The 18,759-nt window shown below is 45.3% G+C and overlaps 1 non-coding gene and 1 pseudogene across 1 annotated transcript; both read left to right on the top strand.

Annotated features, from left to right (window-relative positions):
- Nucleotides 1-10,601: 10,601 nt before the first annotated feature.
- On the top strand, nt 10,602-15,759 carry LOC123148904 (uncharacterized; annotated as a pseudogene).
- A 114-nt stretch (nt 15,760-15,873) lies between these two features.
- TRNAK-UUU (transfer RNA lysine (anticodon UUU)) lies at nt 15,874-15,945 on the top strand. The gene has a single exon. It is a non-coding gene; the product is annotated as a tRNA-Lys (tRNA).
- The last annotated feature ends 2,814 nt before the right edge of the window (nt 15,946-18,759 follow it).

Genomic DNA, 18,759 nt, shown 5'->3' on the forward strand with positions numbered 1-18,759 from the left:
AGGTCATGGCAGTACGCAAGCAAGTGCCTCCTTATTTCAAGCCAATAAAAAAAATGGCTCCTCCTAGTGGATTTTTGACATCTGGGTCCCATGCCATTGTCAACATAGTCAATAAACGAGAGAATTGCACAACGAGCGGCTGACACCAGGGACCCAGCAGCTCGCCCAGTTATTCTTGTTTTGGGTTAATTTGATAAATGCCACTCCAAATCTGGTGTATCCGAGAAATGCCACTACAATTTCCAAACTTTGAAAAATGCCATTTCATGCCATTTCTAGTGGCATTTTTCGAAGTCTGGAGTGGCATTTTTCAAAGTTTGCAAAAACTGCGGTGGCATTTTTCAAAGTTTGGAAATTGCAGTGACATTTTTATGAATCGCCATAATTGGAGTGGTATTTATCTAATTTGTTTTTGAGACGGAAGCAGGGTGTCAACTGGGCTGTGCGGGACACTCTGGCCTGTCTAGACAGCCTTTTCTTTTATGTTTACCACAGACCAGCCCAGTAGTTTTTTTTCTTTCTGAAAATAGCTAGCCCAGTTTTTTTTGTGATTTTTCAAGTAAGTTGCCATATCAGGCCTGTTGGGCTGCAAATCTTTCAAGACGAGGAGAGCTTCATTCGGCTGGCCGAGAAAATGGCCTATCAGTAGTGAGAAATGGGTTGTACGTTTTTAAAACACATCAAACCGGCAATTAGTTTCAAATATCTTTTTTTCATTTCGAGATTTTAAATTGCATTGATTTTTATGCATGGACAATTTATTGGATTTTATATTGATATACATTTATTTTTAAAATCAGTTTGAATGTGACTCGAAATTTCGGGATTAAAAATAGTTCAGACCGCACCGACATATGCAAAATTTCATATAATTTTTTAACCGTGGCCACAATATGGGCTGTAATGCTAACAAAAAGAATATGGGCTCCAATAAACCCATAAGAATTAGCAAATGGGCTGTAAATTATTTGAAACAATGGCAGATGGGCTGTATGCTGTTTTCCACAGATTTGAGGCTTTCCACAGATGGCCTGTATACTGTTGGATGTCCATCCAACGGCCGTCGTGCTTCTTCAATCTCTGCTCTTCCTGCTCCAGCCACTCAAACAAGCGCCGCCGGGACTGCCTGCTCCCTCCTCCCCGCGGCCGGTTGTGCTGCCGCGTAGGCCTCACCGCCCCACCGTACTCCCATCGCTGGCCTAGCCATCCCTCTACTCACCCACACCTGTTGTTATTCTCCGGCGATGGCAGACGAACCAGTAAACCCTCGTACAGTCGTACTCCCCTCCACGTAGGAAACAAAAACAACTGCCGAGTCTTCCCTGCCTCCGTCTCGTTCCCTTCCTAGGCCTCACCGTTGTCCACCGCCCTGGTGCTCTCGGCGTGGCGTGATCAACGTGGTCAACGACCGACATGCATCTGAAGTGGACTGTACGTGGAGAGGCTGACAGTTGGGTCCATGGCCGCACGTAAGGAAATGCCTCCTTATTACGTGCAAAATAATGATTCCTCCACCTGACATCTGGGACCCACCGAAAGGGCCTCTGTATTTCGCAAAAAAAACGTTACCGCCGCTGACAGCTCGGACCCACCAGCTATATCTTCGCACGCAAGGAAGTGCCTCCTTATTACGCACAAAAACATGAATACTCCCCCTACTAGCCGGGACCTAGTATAGTGGGCCTACTAAGTTGACGGGGACGAAGGGCATTGTCAACTTAGTCAATATGCACGATTCTAGCTCGGCTGGCCGTATGATGTCCATCCAACGGCCGTAGTGCTTCTTCAACCTCTGGACTTCTTGCTCCAGCCGCCCAAAGCAGCGCCGGTAATGTCACCTACTCCTGCCTCCCGTGGCCGGTTGTGCTGCCGCGGAGGCCTCACCGCCCCCATACTACTTCCACCGCTGGCCAGGCCATCCCTCCACTCCAATCACCCACACCCCCTGTTATTCTGCGGCGACGGCAGCGCGGCCGAACCAGTGAACCCTTGTACTCCTCTTCGCGTGGGCATCCACTGTCGCGTCTTCCCCGGCTCCGCGTCGTCCCCTTCCTAGGCCTCGCCCTCGCCCACCGCCGTGGTTCTCTCGGCGCGGCGTGGTCAATGTGGTCAACGACCGAATTCCATCGTAAGAATACTGTACGTGGAGAGGCTGACAGCTGGGTCCACGGCAGCCGCAAGGAAGTGCCTCCTTATTGTGCGAAAAATAATTATTCCTCCACCTGACAGCAGGGACCCACCGGACGCCCACCAGTATTTCGCGAAAAAAAACGTTTGCCCCTGACTGCTGGGACCCACCCAACGAGCCACCGTATTTCGCGAAAAAAACGTTCCCCCTGCTGTCAGCTCGGACTCACCGGAAGTGCCTCCTTATTACGCACAAAAAAATGAATACCCCCTGCTAGCTAGGACCCACCTTGGTGGGAGGCTGACTTGTGGGCCTACTAAGTTGACGGGGACAGAGGGCTTTGTCAACTTAGTCAATATAAACGATTCTAGCTCCAGTGACCGTACGATGTCCATCCAACGGCCGTAGTTCTTCAACCTCTGGTCTTCTTGCTCCAGCCGCCCAAAGCAGCGCCGGTTGTGCCGCATGCTCCTACCTCCCGTGGCCGGATGTGCTGTCACGGAGGCCTCACCACCCCCTACTATTCCCAATGCTGGCCAGGCCCTGCGGCGACGGCAGCCTCACACCGCAGCCGAACCAGTGAACCCTTGTACTCCTCTCCGCGCGGGCTTCCACTGCCGCGTCTTCCCTGGCTCTGCGTCGTCCCCTTCCTAGGCCTCACCGTCGTCCACCGCCCTGGTGCTCTCGGTGCGGCGTGGTCAACGTGGTCAAGGAACGACTTCCATCGGACGTGGACTGTACGTGGAGAGGCTGACAGCTGGGTCCACGGCCGCAGCAAGGAAGTGCCTCCTTATTACACGGAAAATAATGATTCCTCCACCTGACAGCTGGGACCCACAAGACGGGCCACTGTATTTTGCAAAAAAAATGTTTCCCCCTGACTGCTGGGACCCACCAGCTACATCTTCGCATGCAAGGAAGTGCGTCCGAGCAAAATAAATGATTCGCCCCCCTGACTGCTGGGACCCACCAGCTACATCTTCGCCTGGTCGAAGCGTACGTAGCGTTGTCATTCTGGTCGTGAACGTGTACGTACATATATACTGGTGGATGTAGAGGCACACACGTGTCGTAGTAGAGGCACGCACGTAGCATGTACACATACGTACAGCGGCCAGGGTGCAAGAAAGAAAATACGGCCACGTATGTGTACATACGGGCGGGGTCTCGAACGCCTACTCGCGCATATGTACGGCGAGGGATCGTGTACATGGCTGGGTCGGAACGGAGAAACAACGTCGTCGTCGTGTTCATGGGGAGGCAACGGAATGCGTCGTGTTCATGGGGAGGCAACGGAATGTGTCGTGTTCATCGGGAGGCAACGGAATGCGTCGTGTTCATCGGGAGGCAACAGAATGCGTCGTGTTCATCGGGAGGCAACGGAACGCGTGGGAGCCAACCGGCTGGGTCGGAACAGAATGCGTGGTCGTGTTCATCGGGAGGGCTTGGACAGAATAGGCGATGGAAACGAGGCCTAGTGTACCGCAAAATGAAGGAAACGGACCTCCTACGGTCGAAACGAGGGTCCTGTTGATCGGGAGGGGTGTGGCATACCACAAAACGGAGGAAACAGACCTCCTACGGTCGAAACGGGGGTCCTGTTGATCGGGAAGGGTGTGGCTTACCGCAAAATGGACGAAACGAACCTCTTACGGTCGAAACGGGGGTCCTATTCATCGGGAGGGGTGCGGCGTACCGCAAAACGGGACTCCACGGGATACTGTTAATCTCCACCGTCGACCTCCTCCAGCCTCCACGGGCTCCTGTTCATCCAGCCTCCACCGCGCGCTACTCCACCGGCTACTGTTCAACCACCCCTCCACCGTCTACTATTCATCCAGCCCTCCACACCACGGGTTCCTGTTCAACCACCCCTCTACCGTCTACTGTTCATCCAGCCCTCCATCACACCACGGGGTCCTGTTCATCCAGAGGCAATGCCACTGCTCACTGGTCATCCAACCACCCCCCCGGCAACGCTCACTGTTCATCCAATCGATCGGCTTCAGTTAGCAGCAGTAGCGAAGGAATCACTCGATCGGGTTTAGTTAACAGCCATCGATCGATCGCTCGGGTTCAGTAACGCGTAGCCTGCAGTGCAATCGCTCAGGTTCAGTTAGAGCCCAATGCCTCGCTCGGGTTCAGTTAGAGCCAACGCCTCGCACACACGCGCGTACGTGTATGAGAGAAACGCGCATCGCTCGGCCCTCGACCTCCCACCGTAACCGGGAACTCCCCGAAATTTTCCTCCCCCTCGCTTCTACCACGGTTTTTTCCGTTATGGACGGCCCAAAGAATGTCATGCAGTTGCGTCTCCGGCCCGCCCAGGACGAAAAGCCCATTTTCTGTCATGATTTTTTGTCATAGAAGTAGGAACCCACCACATCTATGATGATACCGGGTTTTGTCACAATTATTGTCATAGAAGTGTCATCTGTATGACAGAAAAAATTCGTTCGGCCCAAAATGTCACGGATGTGTCTCTTTTTTGTAGTGGAGTTTCTTCATGCGCTTTACACCAATATGACCTAAACGGCAGTGCCATAAATAAGTTGCACTATCATTATTAACATTGCATCTTTTGGCTTCAATATTATGAATATGTGTATCACTACGATCGAGATTCAATAAACCATTTATATTGAGTGTATGACCATAGAAGGTTTTATTCATGTAAATAGAACAACAATTATTCTTTGACTTTAAATGAATAACCTTATTGCAATAAACATGATCAAATCATATTCATGCTTAACGCAAACACCAAATAACATTTATTTAGGTTCAACACTAATCCCGAAAGTATAGGTAGTGTGCGATGATGATCATATCAATCTTGTAACCAATTCCAACACACATCGTCACTTCACCCCTAACTAGTCTCTGCTCATTATGCAATTCCCGTTTCAAGTTACTAATCTTAGCAACTGAACTAGTATCAAATACTGAGGGGTTGCTATAAACACTAGTGAAGTACACATCAATAACATGTATATCAAATATACCTTTGTTCACTCTGCCATCCGGCCTTCTTATCCACCAAATACTTGGGCCAGTTCTGCTTCCAGTGACTAGTCCCTTTGCAGTAGAAGCACTTAGTCTTAGGCTTAGGTCTAGACTTGGGTTTCTTCACTTGAGCAGCAACTTGCTTGTCGTTCTTCTTGAAGTTCCCCTTCTTCCCTTTGCCCTTTTCTTGAAACTAGTGGTCTTGTCAACCATCAACACTTGATGCTTTTCTTAATTTCTACCTTCGTCGATTTTCGTATCACGAAGAGCTTGGGAATCGTTTCCGTTATCCCTTGCATATTATAGTTCATCACGAAGTTCTAGTAACTTGGTGATAGTGACTAGAGAATTCTGTCAATCACTATCTTATCTGGAAGATTAACTCCCACTTGATTCAAGTGATTGTAGCACTCAGACATTCTGAGCACATGCTCACTAGCTGAGCTATTCTCCTCCATTTTGTAGGCAAAGTACTTGTCAAAGGTCTCATACCTTTCAACATGGGCATGAGTTTGAAATACTAATTTCAACTCTTGGAACATCTTATATGCTCCGTGGCGTTCAAAACATTTTTGAAGTTCCGGTTCTAAGCCTTAAAGCATGGTGCACTAAACTATCAAGTAGTCATCATACCGAGCTTTTCCAAACGTTCATAAAGTCTGCATCTTCTCCTGCAATCGGTCTGTCACCTAGCGGTGCATCAAGGACATAATTCTTCTGTGTAGTAATGAGGATAATCCTCAGATCATGGATCCAATCCGCATCATTGCTACTAACATCTTTCAACTTAGTTTTTCTCTAGGAACATATCAAAATAAACCGGGAGCTACATCGCGAGCTATTGATCTACAACATAGTTATGCAAATACTATCAGGACTAAGTTCATGATAAATTAAAGTTCAATTAATCATATTACTTAAGAACTCCCACTTAGATAGACATCCCTCTAGTCATCTAAATGATCACGTGATCCAAATCAACTAAACCATGTCCGATCATCACGTGAGATGGAGTAGTTTTCAATGGTGAACATCATTATGTTGATCATATCTACTATATGATTCACGCTCGACCTTTCGGTCTCCAGTGTTCCGAGGCCATATCTGCATATGCTAGGCTCGTCAAGTTTAACCCGAGTATTCTGCGTGTGCAAAACTGGCTTGCACCCGTTGTATAAGAACGTTGAGCTTATCACACCCGATCATCACGTGGTGTCTCGGCACGACGAACTTTGGCAACGGTGCATACTCAGGGAGAACACTTGTACCTTGAAATTTATAGTAAGGGATCATCTTATAAAGCTACCGCCGAACTAAGCAAAATAAGATGTATAAAAGATAAACATCACATGCAATCAAAAATATGTGACATGATATGGCCATCATCATCTTGTGCCTTTGATCTCTCCAAAGTACTGTCATGATCTCCATTGTTACCGGCATGACACCATGATCTCCATCATCTTGATCTTTTATCAATGTGTCATCACATGGTCGTCTCGCCAACTATTGCTCTTGCAACTATTGCTATCACATAGCGATAAATTAAAGCAATTGTTTGGCGCTTGCATCTTATGCAATAAAGAGACAACCATAAGGCTTCTGCCAGTTGTCGATAACTTCAACAAAACATGATCATCTCATACAACAACTTATATCTCATCACGTCTTGACCATATCACATCACAACATGCCCTGCAAAAATAAGTTAGACGTCCTCTACTTTGTTGTTGCAAGTTTTACGTGGTTGCTACGGGCTGAGCAAGAACTGTTCTTACCTACGCATCAAAACCACAATGATATTTTGTCAAGTTAGTGCCGTTTTAACCTTGAACAAGGACCAGACGTAGTCACACTCGGTTCAACTAAAGTTGGAGAAACTAACACCCGCCAGCCACATGTGTGCAAAGCATGTCGGTAGAACCAGTCTCGCGTAAGCATACGCGTAATGTCGGTCCGGGCCGCTTCATCCCACAATACCGCCGAACCAAAGTATGACATGCTGGTAAGCAGTATGACTTGTATCGCCCACAACTCACTTGTGTTCTACTCGTGCATATAACATCTATGCATAAACCTGGCTCGGATGCCAGTGTAGGGGAACACAGTAATTTCAAAAATTTCCTACGCACACGCAAGATCATGGTGATGCATAGCAACGAGAGGGGAGAGTATATGTACCCTCGTAGACCATAAGAGGAAGCGTTATGAGAACGCAGTTAATGTAGTCGTACATCTTCACGATCCGACCGATCCAAGTACCAAATGCACGGCACCTCCGAGTTCAGCACACGTTCAGCTCGGTGACGTCCCACGAACTCCGATCCAGCAGAGCTTCGAGGGAGAGTTCCGTCAGCACAACGGCGTGATGATGATGATACCGGCGCAGGGCTTCGCCTAAGCATTGCTACGATATGACCGAGGTGGATTATGGTGGAGGGGGGCACCGCACACGGCTAAAAGATCAACTGATCAACTTGTGTGTCTATGGGGTGCCCCATGGCCACGTATATAAAGGAGTGGAGGAGGGGGAGAGGCCGGCCCTCCTAGGCGCGCCCCAAGGGGAGTCCTACTCCTATCGGGAGTAGGATCCCCCCTTCCATGTAGTAGGAGTAGGAGAGAAGGAAAGGGAAAAGAGAAGAGAAGGAAGGAGGGGGCGCCGCCCCTCCCCCTAGTCCAATTTGGACTAAGCCTTGGGGGGACGCAGCCTCCCCTCTCTCTTTCCCCTAAAACCCAATAAGGCCCATATACTCCCCAGTGAATTCCCGTAACTCTCCGGTACTCCGAAAAATACCTGAATCACTTGGAACCTTTCTGATGTCCGAATATAGTCGTCCAATATATCGATCTTTACATCTCGACCATTTCGAGACTCCTCGTCATGTCCCCGATCTCATCCGGGACTTAAAACTACCTTCGGTACATCAAAACACATAAACTCATACTACCGATCGTCATCGAACATTAAGCGTGCGGACCCTACGAGTTTGAGAACTATGTAGACATGACCGAGACACGTCTCCATTCAATAACCAATAGCGGAACCTGGATGCTCATATTGGCTCCTACATATTCTACGAAGATCTTTTATCGGTCAAACCGCATAACAACATACGTTATTCCCTTTGTCATCGGTATGTTACTTGCCCGAGATTCGATCGTCGGTATCTCAATACCTAGTTCAATCTCGTTACCAGCAAGTCTCTTTACTTGTTCCGTAATGCATCATCCCGCAACTAACTCATTAGTCACATTGCTTGCAAGGTTTATAGTGATGTGCATTACCGAGAGGGTCCAGAGATACCTCTCCGACAATCGGAGTGACAAATCCTAATCTCGATCTATCCTAACTCAACAAGTACCATCAGAGACACCTGTAGAGCACCTTTATAATCACCCAGTTACGTGTGACGTTTGGTAGGACACAATGTGTTCCTCCGGTATTCGGGAGTTGCATAATCTCATAGTCATAGGAACATGTATAAGTCATGAAGAAAGCAATAGCAACAAACTAAACGATCATCGTGCTAAGCTAACGGAATGTGTCAAGTCAATCACATCATTCTCTAATGATGTGATCCCGTTAATCAAATGACAACTCATGTCTATGGCTAGGAAACTTAACCATCTTTGATTCAACGAGCTAGTCAAGTAGAGGCATACTACTGACACTCTGTTTGTCTATGTATTCACACATGTACTAAGTTTCCAGTTAATACAATTCTAGCATGAATAATAAACATTTATCATGATATAAGGAAATAAATAATAACTTTATTATTACCTCTAGGGCATATTTCCTTCACCACTCTCTCACCCCAATGTGGATGAGATGCCCTTCCAACATTCCATTTCACCCACATCATAAAAGGAAATAAGTGGCATGAGAAATGAAGATCAGATGGGAAAGATTGTGTCAGACGACACGTGTCACTGCTTGTTCGAGTTGAAGAAGGGGCCACAACAGTAGTTTATGCTTAATTATGTTTAATTCTGCACTATGTTGTTAATTTTACGTATTTTAAGTATTATGTTGATGATGTTGGAGTTTATATGATGTTTCCGTAAGTATGTTTAATTAAGTTCAAGTAGGTTGGTATAGAGATTCTATGTCGAGGCTTCATCAACTACGTCCATATGGATAAACTGAAGATGAACTGAAGGAGGATTGCAGCCCAAAAGACAAACTCAAAGAAGAAGCGTTGCCATCCACCCAAGTGTTGCACTTGTGAGGGTTAAAAAAATCCTAAACTAAACTACTAGCCGGAGCGAAGGCACCGGGATTCCCCTCCCTGCCACCGGCTGCCGGAGCGGCATACAGAGAGGAGACGAATCCACGGGCTCATCGATGAAGCCTAGAGGTGAGCATTTGCCCTAGCCGCCGAGGCATAGATTCCTTCTGTCTCTTTGGAACGACGAGTTTGGGTTTCTTGTTGTGCACGCGACAACGAGATTTGGTGTTAGTTTCTTCGAATATATTCAAGGGTTCAACAGCCACGACCACGAATCGGGTGCTGTTCCTAGGGGCACATTCTCGAAGACTTCCCATCTGCCATCGACAAGCTCAAGACAACTCCGGTAGGGGAGCAACGACAACAACGCGTTGACGACTCGTTCTGACAATAATAGTTATCGTTCGGTGGTCTAGAGACCTCAATGTAATTTTTTGTATGTTTAACATGTTTCGTACTTCGTACCAAGCCCCAAGGGATAGGGCTCTCATACCCAGCCGATGCTAGGGTTTCTTCTGCCTCCCGTCGATGCTGACACTGGTACCTCATCTCATGTGGCCTTAGGGCCATGGAGGCTTGGTGGATCTTGGATCTTGTTGGCAGGAGGGCTTCGTTTTGGGATGCTTTTCTGAGATACGAGGCGGGGGCGGATCTCTGATGGTGCCCAGTCCTCGTCTCGGTGGTGCTTCTAGCATCATCGGATGTCGTGTGGAGATTTGTCTCCGACGGATCTTGCAGGATTCTGTTAGCGTTTGTCTTCGGTGGATCCACATGGATCCGATCGTGTGTGTTCGTGTGTCTACATGTTGGATCCTTTCAATCTGAACTCCTCTTTAATGGTGACGGTTGCTGTCCTGTCGTGTTGGTCCTATAGGGCCTTAGCACGACGAATTCCTGATTGTCTACTACAACAAGTTTTGCCCGGCTCCAGTGAGGGAGGGTCGATGACGGCGGCACGTCTTCGGCTCGTTTCTGTGCTTGTAGTCGTCGCTAGGTGGTCTACGGATTTGGATGTATTTTTTATTATTTCTGCTATTTGTTGTACTATCATGATAGATTGGAAGTTTTCATTAACAAAAGTGTTTCGTACTTCCTCCGTAAAAACCACCGTTATATTATGGGACGAAGGGAGTACTTCTGATTAATTAATTTTTATATTGGATGCGAATCCTTTCCCAGAAAAAGGTTGGTATAGAGATTTAGTTAGAGATGAAGGGGCAGAGACAGAGATGTTCTTACCTCGCGAGATCCACCAGCAGCGCACACTCGCATCGCAGTCGCAGGCTCGCAGCCAGCTTTCATGTCGCGATGGCGTCGCGGCCGCCCGTCGCTGCTCCTGCTCCGTCGAGCCTTCCTCCTCGCAGCCGTCTCTGCCGCCGCCCTCTTCCTCCTCCTCAGCCATCAGGGCCCTGACCCCCGCAAACCCTCCTCTTCGTCTCCCGACTCGGCCTTCTCAGAAGAGCTCTCGGTTGACCCGCCTCCCCACTTCGTCTTCTTGGAAGAGCTATCCGTGGACCCGCCTCCCGCCTCGGCCTTGCCGGAAGAGCTCTCCGTTGAGCCGCCTCCCGCTTCGGCCTCCTCGGACGAGCTCCATGTCGTGCCGCCTGACGCGGCGGCTGGTTCGGAGGGAGGGCCCGGCGGGTCAACGTGCGCGACGGTGGAGGAGATGGGGGAGGAGGCCGTCGGCGCGGGGTCGACTGAGGCGGCCAGCCTCCGCGTCCGCGAGCTGATTCGGCGCCACTTCCTGCTCCACGGTACGTAATGCCCACATTCGATTCAGTGCTTCGATCTGGGATGCCCTTGCACTGTGTTGGTTGATTTGGTTCATTCTCTTACTGTAGCTTGTAGTGTCCAATGCCGTCTCCCATGGAGCTGGTCTGAATCTCACTGATGAAAACAGAGCATTACTCTACCCTGAATGTAGCTCCCGTTTCGTTGTCGAAGCAAACCTATTCTAAAATGTACTGGTCGTCGCGTTGTTTTCATCTGCATAAACAATAAGACTATAACTCTGTAGCCAGGCTAATCTTGAATAGAAAGACTTGCAGTTCCTAGGTTAGTTCAACCGCCCCGATGCTCACTTCTCCGGTTACCTTGTCAGGCGCTGCGAGAGTTAGGTCGCTGCCTGCAGCTGAGTTCTGCAAACAAGGCTTTGTGTTGGGGAAAGCATCTGAAGCTGGGTTTGGCAATGAGATGTACAAGATATTAACGGCAGCAGCTCTGAGTGTTATGTTAAACCGCTCCCTGGTCATCGGCCAAACCAGGCATATGCATTCACACTCAGTTACTTTTGTTATTTATCTATGATGGGTTTCCTACTTGCATCTTTAGACAAGCAAAACATAATTTAGCAATCGGTTCATCTTAGACAACCAAAACATAATTATTGTCATTCCATGTGGTAATGTGATGCAAATGATTCCAATGTAACACAGAAATGGTGGTGATTGTCCTCTTACCCTTTGTCTTTTGTTTGCAGGGGATTATATCCATTTGGACATTACATTTCTTATACTGACCACTCGTTTACTATTGGAGAAATCAAGCATTTATGGAGGAAAAACCGATGTGCCCAAACATATGGTAGAGATCTGAATGTGAGGGTAGACGATTTTGAGAATCCCTCGGAGACAAATGTTCTTTGTAGTGACTGGAGCAGATGGAAAGATCCAATAATCTGGTTAGCACTTCTCTTGCAACTTGGTACAATCAGTTATACGTTTTTACAGCTAGTTTTCTTCGCCTCAAGACCTGATCAGATTTCGAGCTCTCAGTATGTTTTGCAAAGAACTTTTGACGCAATTCATTTAAAAGGGTATGTTAGGTAGAAAACACAAAGATGTTAACTAATCCCCTATTTCATGGACAAGCTTGTTCAAGTATGTCGCCTTACATTGCCATGTGCTTATGCACTTGCAGTCAGAGAAATTAACAGGAAAACTAAATTAGATGAGGTTTTATATGTTGCGAATTTACACATTTATGTTTACTTCTAGAGACACATAAGGCCTTAAGGGTTCTTTCACAAGAATGGAGTGGAGAAAATACACGGGTAGTGGGGATATTGAGACAAGTTAACTTAGAACCCTGATACATAAGCTACTAAGCATTTCATTTCCTGGTTGGTAGGAAGTTCCTACAATGTTGAATTCAGAATTTCTGCTTAATTAATAGATGAGGCAATCTTTGCCTCCGTTTCGAAAAAAAAAGCAAGTTCTGAATTGTCTTTTTTTTTGGTCTGCTGTGTACAGTCAGTAACTTAAATTTAGAAGCAAGTTCTGTATTGTCATTTTTTCTTTAGATCCTTGTCTCGTATATTGTAGTGAGATGCCTTTGCAGTCACTTATGGACATATGAAACTGTCAGCGTTAGTGCTATTTGCTTTTGTGATTCCATTTACCGTTTCGTATGTAATAATGGCACACTTTTACAGTACAATGTTGTGTATATAGAAATCCATGCAAATAGGTGTGATGTGTTGTGAACTTCTGACTGCTATCCCTTTTCTGATCTCCCCCCCCCCCCCCCCCCATTTTGGGTACATAAACAGTACTTTTCCAGCACAAGAAGGATTTGAGCTGACATGAAAGTATAAGCACCATGATATTACTTGTTTCTTTGCATTATCCTTTTGGAAAATATTTGGAGATTGTTAGGAATAGGATGCATCTGTATTTGGAGATTTGACCAAAGTTTAATGGAATATCTAGGGGACTGTACTCCTTACGCATGGAACCATTTGGTGACGTGAGTTTAACGTTTGTTTAGTCTCCATCTGTATTAGAATACATGATGTCTCCCCTGCAGCGACCTAGCAGTTTTGTCTGGACAAAACCCAATTGGCGAGCTTTGATCTAATTACCTTGTCTTTGATTGAGTACCTTTTTTATATATTTTTTGTACATTTCTTCCATGGTCATCTGTAAATTATTTTCACTAATGGCTGTTGTTTCCCTTCCTCGTTCTTAAGTATATGCTCATCACTGAAGTATCTCATTTTTCAATTTGTATTTTCTTGTATTGTTTGCTTAGATGAATTTTGTTTCTGTTGATTATTAATGTTCTTGAGAAAGCTATATGTAAAGAACAAAGCGTACTGACAGGTGTTACTTCTTCATGGCGTCAGGTTTGATGGCACAACAAATGCAGTTGGAATCCAGTTCTTTCTAAAGAATGTTCACCCTGAAATGAAAACTGCTGCTTCAACAATTTTTGGATCCTTAGGCATGCTACATGCCAGGCCTAATACATTCGGGGAACTTATGCGAGTGATCATATCTCCCTCCCAGGTAGTCCAGAAAGCAGTTCAGTGGGCATCGAAGAGTTTCAGTCCAGATATTGTTCTGCACATGCGAATGATGGCCAATAGGTATGACCCACTGTATGTGGTTTAAATGGAAGAAACCTGTCATAATTGTTCAACATTAACTATAAAGTTATATTAACATTATGTTCACGTGAAGAAATTCAGTTCATCAGTAGCATTGAAATATGCTTCTTCTTTCCTGAATATTGTGTATCGAAACTTAAGTCATCCCTTTTTTCTGGCTATTTCTTCCTGATGTATAAGTTAGTTTTAGCCCTCTCCAATATGGTGAGAAATGCTGCAAACTATGCCATCTCATGCTCAGCATTTGCAAAAAAGAGGATAGATAGTTTGAAATTATTTCAGAAGTTGGACATTAAAGATTTCTGAATACCCAAGAAGATTGACAAATTAATGCGGATGGTAAGGGTGTTCAAAGTCTTTGCACCTCATGCAGATTATCTTTCTTTGCGACACTTTCAGCTTTAGAATGTCAGCAACCTACATCATGCAGATTATCTTTATTTGCAACTCCTCGTCATATCATTTCAGAAGCTGAAGATAACTAATTTTCTGACTAGGCCAGTACGAGCAAGAACTGCTGCAGTTGGTTGTATTCAGAAAGCTATACAGATTTCTGGTTTGAAGGGTACACCTCGGGTGGCATTGATCTCCGACACACCATCATTTGTTAAGGAGATGAAGCAAGAGATCAGTGAGTTTGCAGAGGTTAGTTGCTTTTGGTTGAATATTGTTAGATGGACTTTGTACTTCTGTTGAGCATTGTGGATCATGGTTAGAATCCATGTAATTCATAGTTACTGATTTGGAATTTCCTAGAAAACGGGATGACTATTCTATACGTTCTGGGCAGGTAACTTATTTTGATTACAAATCGTTTGCCAAGAGTTTTGACCTAGAGATGAATGGAAAGGACAAGGTATGTTACACTCTTACCTGAAAGATCTTTGCTGCATTTTCTGCATCATCCGATAGGCGATACGCCGAAAGCCTGAAACCTTTAGTGTTTCCATGGGTATTAGGTTTATATCATGGACCGTATACTCTAGCTCAGACATATCTTTCATAGATGTACCACGTTGATTTTTACAAAATCTCATTTCGCTCATTCTGTTGTGTATAGCCCTTGGACTTCCGGTCACGAGACTGGGGAACAGCTCCAAGGTGGGCGGCCTTCGTCGATTTCTTCCTGGCCTCAAGCGCCAGGCACACGGTCATCACCGGAGCGCATTGACGCGTGGGAACGACCTACGCGCAGCTCATCGCAGCGCTGGCCGCAGCAAACAGACATGGTATGTTACGTCACAACGGCCCGACCATCCCTCAAAACATTTCTACACTCCATCAAGTCTCAGAGTCACCAAAACTGATATATTTTCGGGATTCTGGTGTGCGTTTCAGGTCACGAGCCCTCGGGCGCGAACTTCACGTTCCTGAGCAGCATCCACAGCAACCTGCTGGTGGACGGGCTGTCGACGCAGGCCGGCTGGGGCCACGCCTGGAGCAGGTACGCGGGGCCCCTGAGCTGCCCGCGCCAGGCGCACCAGTGCGCGCCGACCCCGCTCCTCCCGCACGCATGGTGGGACGGCCGGTGGCGGAGCCCCACCGGCAGGGACGTCAGGAGGCTGCTGGGCTACGGCGTCTCGTTGTCGGACACGGGGGAGGTGGACGAGGAGCGGCTCGCGTCGCACTGTCGGTCGAGGGAAGATCATGTCAAGAGGTTCCATCTTCTCCCGCCGTACAAGAGTTGAGCAATGGTGCGGGATGGAGGTGGGTGAGGCAGGCTTTTAGAGAGAACCGCTGACACAACTCCGTTTGAGTTGCTCGCTTACGCCAAGGAGCTAATGTACTGGTATAGTAGGCCAGAACGGTCAGGGATTTTGATGCTAAATTTGTGGTGCACATCTGATGGTTACAGTTTTGGTAGGCTGGTGTATCTGTCGTGCTGGTGGTATACCAAAAAGGGTGGTCATGTAAGGGGTTACTGGGGAAAAACGGTGAGGCTTTGTTCCAATCCATTTGGAGCATCGCATATCTGTCTGCTCCAACCATTTTCCACCCTCCAGATCACTCTCTTCCACACAGTTCAAGAACTAAAAACCATACTAATCTCTTGATTCGGACGCAAAAAATCTTGCTACTGAACTACAAGGGATTTTTACAGCCGTACATGAGCACAAGCCGACCTAGCTCAGTGGTAGAGCGCGTGGCTTTTAACCACGTGGCCGTGGGTTCGATCCCCACGGTCGGCGATCCTGTCGTAGCATACATTTTTTCCCCATCAGATAAAGGCCTCTTTTTTTTTTACCACTAAAGGCCTCTTTTTTTTTTTGCGAAATACTAAAGGCCTGTTTCATTAAGCTAATGCTTTTCTTTTTCTTTGAAATGTGAAGGATTGGTTCCTTCTACCTCTGTTCCTAAATATTTGTTTTTTTAGAGATTTAACAAGTGACTACATATGGAGCAAAATGAATGAATCTACACTCTAAAAAATGTCTATATGCATCTGTATGTGCTAGTCCGTTTGAAATCCCTAAAAAGACAAATATTTAGAAACGGAGGGAGTACAAAACAAAGGCTTCAAACAAAAAAACAATGCAAATTCTATCCCATAGAATTTCTAAAATATCCTATTCCATTCGTTCCTAAATATAAGTCTTCTTAGATATTCCAATATAGACTACTCTATAATATGTTTATATACATCCTTATACGTAGTTCCCCGCAAAACAAAGCATTATTACCTATGAAAATCACAGGAAGTGAGATGACATATATGATAGAATTTCTTTTCATTGAGTCTAAGGTAATACTTTTTTTTCTCTGAAATGTGAAAGGATTGGTTCCTACAAAACAAAGGCTTCAAAGGAAAAAAATCACTGCAAATTCTATCCCATGGAATTTCTAAAAATCCTATTCCCTTCATTCCTAAATATATGTCTTTTCTTAGATATTCCAATATAGACTACTCTATAATATGTTTATATACAACCTTATACGTAGTTCCCCGCAAAACAAAGCATTATTACCACTAAAATCATTATTGCCTATAAAAATCATAGGAAGTGAGATGACATATAGGATAGAATTTTTTTCATTGAGTCTAAGGTAATACTTTTTTTCGATTGAAATGTGAAGGATTGGTTCGTACAAAACAAAAGCTTCAAAGGAAAAAAATCCACTGCAAATTCTATCCCATAGAATTTCTAAAAAATCATATTCCCTTCGTTCCTAAATATAAGTCTTCTTAGATATTCCAATATAGACTACACTCTATAATATGTTTATATACACCCTTATACGTAGTTCCCCGCAAAACAAAGCATTATTACCTATAAAAATCATAGGAAGTGAGGTGGCATATAGGATAGCAATTTTTTCATTGAGTCTAAGCCAATATTTTTTCTTTAAAATGTGAAGGATTGGTTCCTATCGTCCGTTACACGCACTTAACAACAGCATGCGTAAGGATTGTTTTCTAACAACAACACACAATCTCTAAAAAGCCTTATATTTAAAAACCGAGGGAGTATAAATAAAGAAAGCCCAAGAAAAATACACCATGCGTTTTGTCATCCTGGAAATCTTCGTTACACGCACTTAACAACAACACAATAAGGAATGGGAATTCCTCTCCTGTACATTCTTTAGTATAGTTCTTAATCCTTTAGTATAGTTCTTAATCCGATCCACGAGTCTGATTTCATGTGTTCACCCCATCAGATAAATGTCCATGAAAATTATTACTGGTTTTATTCTAATATTCTACATCTGCATGCTCGAAATCCTGTAAACTGCCATCAAATCAGAGGAGGTTTGCAGGCGTTCGAACTCAAGCCACGTATGAGTCCAACAAAGCGGAGCCACCCAAAAACCTTTCCCATGCGTGCGCTCAAACTCTACTTCCGCTCTGGGTATCTCATTCATGCTGGTCCAGAGTGCCAACGTCACATTAATGCCAGTCCAAGTGCCGACATGACAGGCCACTACAGCATACAATCGGCCCGGCGGCCAAGAGCTCGGCCCGTAATGCATTCACTCGCTCTTCGTGTCACGTTTATGTCAGCCCAAAGTCTAGGCTAATGCTTTTTTTTCTTTGAAATGTGAAGGCTTGGTTTCTATCCTACATAGGAATATAGATCTATTACTGCAAATCAAAGGACTCGGAAAAGAAAATTCATTGAACATCCTGCCCTATAGAATTTCTATCAAAATCCTACAAAGCAAAGGAGACCTAAGTCCTCTTTACATGCATTTAGCAGAAGCACAATGAGAAAGAGGCACTAGTAGAAAAAGGCTCATTTGTCCCGGTTCATAAGGCCCAATTGTCTCGGTTCGGCAACCGAGATTAAAGGGTCGGTACTAAAGCCCAATACCTTTAGTTCCGGTTCTTACACCAACCGGGGCAGATGGGCCTCCACGTGGCCCGCTGCAGCTTGTCCAGGTAGGGGGGCCTTCTGTCCCGGTTGGTAGCACCAACCGGGACCAATAAGCTTCCACGCGTCAGCAGTTCAGGGGCTAGGGTTTTGTTTTTTTTCTGAAGGAGAGGGGGGGGTTGGGGTTTTTTTTTGGGGGGGTGTAGGGTTAATTTAGGGGTTTCATATATTGTGTTAGCTAGCTAATAGAGAGAAGTGTCCTTTCTTATCTCCGTGCTTGGTCGACGCTACGTACTATACGTATAGAGAGGACTCGACACGCTAGCTAGTAAGAAAATGAAGGAAAAAATTAAGTACAAAAGATCGTGATGAACATATACAGAGAGAAGTGATCGACCTCTCCTTCTCCGAGAGATTGGTCGAATAACAAGTTTTCGTATATCTATCCGACGCTACTGGCTATATATATATATATATATATATATATATATATATATATATATATATATATATATATATATATATATATATATATATATATATATATATACACATACATACAATGTAAGATCTCTTACAATCCCCTAGCATCTGAACTCAAGTTCCACATGGTATTCTCCAGCTTTATTGATGACGTGGTCAACAAAGAATCTCACCAATTCCTATTAAATTGCTTTGATGCGATCTTAT

The sequence above is a fragment of the Triticum aestivum genome, chromosome 7A, assembly GCF_018294505.1.
Source record: "Triticum aestivum cultivar Chinese Spring chromosome 7A, IWGSC CS RefSeq v2.1, whole genome shotgun sequence".
NCBI lineage: Eukaryota > Viridiplantae > Streptophyta > Magnoliopsida > Poales > Poaceae > Triticum > Triticum aestivum.